Raw genomic sequence first — 3862 nt, forward strand, 5'->3', positions numbered from 1 at the left:
ATCAACATAAAAAACAAAAAAAAGAACACACTACAAATTATTCATTTCCAGCCAAGAAAGATAATTAGTCTTGTTTTAGAAGTTAGTTTCTACTTTTAATTATCCAAATAACACTATAATTTTAATTAAAGAAACCTTGTTTACTGAATTAATTTCGCTTCAAGGAGACACCCCCCTTCCCCTAATTGGCAATTCAGAACACAATTTCGTCCTCTAAAAGTCTCAGCACACCCCTTTTGTCAAAACACAGCCAGAAACAGCAGGCTCCATTAGGAGATGGTCTCCTGAGATTAAGGAGGTCCTGAGACACTGCATGGAAACCACCTCATGGGATGTGGTTTCCATGCAGTGATGAGGACATTGAGGGGCAGTCCCAATGCATAACTGACAAATTTAATGTATTTATATAGCACCAATTGAGAACACGTCCTCACAAGCCATTTTACATAAATATTACAATCAGATTGGTTAAAAGTTCCTATAAAATAAAAACCAGTTGAATGCACAGAGTCAGCATCATGACTACCTTAATGTCTGTGTGGATGTAGTCTCCTCTGCTAAGACTATCTGTTTTACCAGTCAAAGCTTTACTCAGTAGGAAAAAGGTGGTCTTCCGGAACAAAGACAGAGAGACAATTAGATCAGCACAGGTGGAGGTGAAACAGTGTCTGAAAGAGGCTAAACACACCTACAGGGGGAAGGTGGAGCTGTAGCTTAGGGTCAACAACATGAGGGAGGTTTGGCAGGTTTGAACAACATCACAGCCTTCAGAACAAAATCCAGAACAAAGACTTAGCCTTCTCCTCGCATCTCTGACTTCTGTTACAACTATGAGCTGTTTCACATACACTAGTATGCAGATGACAGCCATCATGGGGTGTATCCAGTATGCCAGGGAGAGCCAGAACAGGAGTCTGGTGGACAACTTTGTTGTCTGGTGTAGAGAAAACCATCAGCAGCTCAATACCTCTGAGACAGAGGAACTGGTCATAGACTTCAGGAAATCTGGACTATTCCCAGTTCTGATGGAGGCAGAGGAGGTTGTTCTTGTAGAAAAGTATCCCAGGCTGTTGCTGGACAACAAGCTAGATTGGGCATGCAACACATCTGACCTGTACAAAAGCTCCATCCTTCAGAGGCTCCAGTCACTTAACATTTTCAGGAAACTTCTGCAGATGTTCTGCCCGCCGGTGGTTGGGGATGGGGAGCAGCAGAAGGGTAGAGGTGGACGGTAATGCTTGCGATACAGCATCCCAAGAACATTTCAATACCTGCCCCCCTCCGCTGGCTGGTGCTTTGGCCCGCCGGTGCATTGGTGATGCTCTGTGTTTGGGGATGGATGCCCGGTTGGGTGCCGGCGTATTCCTGGCAGCTGCTTCACAGGGTCTGTTCCCTTGGGTCTCGGTTGGGCCTCCCACCCGGGGCAGGATGCCCCTGGAGTATCGGGTCCCTGGGGCCCATGGCCAGTTCCACTAGAGGGTGACTGACTGCAGGCGGAGCCCATGGGGCTCGTCCCCGTGGCTCCTGGGGGCTTCGGCATTGAGGCGGCGGGGGGATTTCCTTGGGGCCGTCTCTATTCTTCCCTTGGAGTGGGGGCAGATTTCCTGTGTTGGCCCCTTCTGGGCGCCTTTGCTCTGGGAGTTTATTTGTGCATCTGGGGTTTTGGGTTCCCCGCCATCTACCTCGGTGCTCTCGGAGGGCGGGTCTTTGGCTCCTCACAACCACTATAGCATTTTTCCTTTGGATAAACTTTACATGCACAAGTGCACTCTCACAAACAACTACTGGTGTTTGGCTCCAGGTACTTAGAGATTTACTTCCACACAGAAAGCCCATATTCTTATCTTCAGCTTCCACAGCATACACGTCAGATTAAATTATATTACATATACTTAAGCAACGGTATCAAGGTGCTACTTTATTGTATCTGTTATACTATATCCATTTTTTTTACATCTTTTTTTTCTTTTTCCTGTTATTCCTTTCTTCTTCTTGTTACATTGCAGTGTCCATATAATCTGTAATACTCCCTGCATGAATTATAATAAAGATATTTATATGCATAAATCAAGCGGAATACCATGGCAAAAGCCGTACTGCTCCTCTTGTAAAAGCAAAATCTGTTGGGTCCTTTTTTGGCATCAAGACAATTATTCTTATTGCCACATTGCCAGACAGGACACTGTAAAACATAAGATAAAATTAAATTAAAAAAAAGAGATATATTATCAAGCTTTAAAACCTGTATGCAATGATCGCTTCAAAAGGTTGTCGTATTGATACACAAAATTTATACTATGACCACATTTGTGTCTCATTTATTTATTTTATAACAATTACATAACAAATATATAACCTATAAACAAATGGTCACATTATAAAGCATAGTATTATTATTTCAAAAATAATAATGTTATGACTATTACACAGTAAATGTTGCAGTGTAAAACACTTTAAGAGTACATTTGGTCCCACACTAATTCAGAGTGGGACCAAATGTACTCTTGAGTGTTACTTTGTCATTAGTTGTGACTGTGTGTGCATGATTGTATCTCTCTGTGTTACCGTGCAACAAACTGCCAATCTAACCAGGTCTTGTTTTCTTGATCTTTGTTTATAGTTTATTTAGAGTTCCGTAGGAGTGATTGTGTCTGTCTGTGCTGTGTTGTTTATAGAAAAACTATTTCCAAGCTACAAGCCAAAGCTAAGTTACATCTCAGTCTGACATTTTTCTTGTTCTTACATACTTCTTTTTTAAAAGATGATGCAAGGAACAGATATATTTGCTAATTTACGCCTCAAGGCATCAGATAAACCCATCGTTTCGTCTTATAGAGTTTAGAATCTTGCGGTTTGCAAAGTAAGATCCTGTTTAGAGCAACTGCTGCTTGATCAGATACCAAATTCTGCAAAGTAATAAACTGGAATCATCTGTTAACTGCAGAGAGCAAGGAATAAACTAAACATTTATTGCATCACAGCTGATGAGCGAGATGAGATAAAGTGGAGGTAAACACACATTGATGAGTTCAGTCCACAGGAACATTCAGGATATATGTTAAAACCTGCAATTTTATCAACAAATTACTGGAGATAAGCAGCAGTTCATAATAAATTCTAGGACTTGTATTCTAGAATGTATAAATTGTAGAATATATTGATATATTCTAAAACTACGCTGATCAAGGTGACTGCATGTAAGAGCAGCTCTGCTCTTTTAAAGTTACAGCAAAACATAATTGAAACTTTGAATCAACAGTACTTTTAAATCATTTCAGATTATCAGTATTTCTTGAAATGAAATGCAGCACAATTTTTATTCTGACTGTTTAAAACCAGCTAATCTTCAATGATTAATGTTCATTAGTGTTTATTAGTGTTTGAATTCAATCAAAGATTACCTGAACTGAATGTAAAACAGCTCAATGTTTGTAAATTATTCTTACAAAGAGCCTCATTATAAAAACATCTGACTAGGAAGAAGACATAAGATAATCATATAAACCCGCCCCCGAAACCCTGCCGCCCTTAATTCTCTAATAGATGAAATTGCTTTGACAAAAGCTGTGAACGAGGAAGCTTTCAAAAAGCTCGTATTAAAGGTTCAGAGAGAGACAGGAGGCCTTTGAAAAGTTTATCTAACGTTCAGAGAGGGGAGAGGACCCACCGATGGTGAGTTTAAATTATTTTCTTTTCCAAATACTTAAACTCTGTGCTGAGTATTCATCTTTTTATTCTCTCATTTGACTCAGGAAACTGATTTTCTAGTTGAAACTTTTTTCGACTATTTATTAATGTAAGTTATCAGACTGAGGACCCAAAATTCAACTGTACACATTGTAGGCGGTTAAACTATTTATTC

Source organism: Cyprinodon variegatus, unplaced genomic scaffold, assembly GCF_000732505.1.
Source record: "Cyprinodon variegatus isolate N-32 unplaced genomic scaffold, C_variegatus-1.0 Scaffold1175, whole genome shotgun sequence".
Classification (NCBI taxonomy): domain Eukaryota; kingdom Metazoa; phylum Chordata; class Actinopteri; order Cyprinodontiformes; family Cyprinodontidae; genus Cyprinodon; species Cyprinodon variegatus.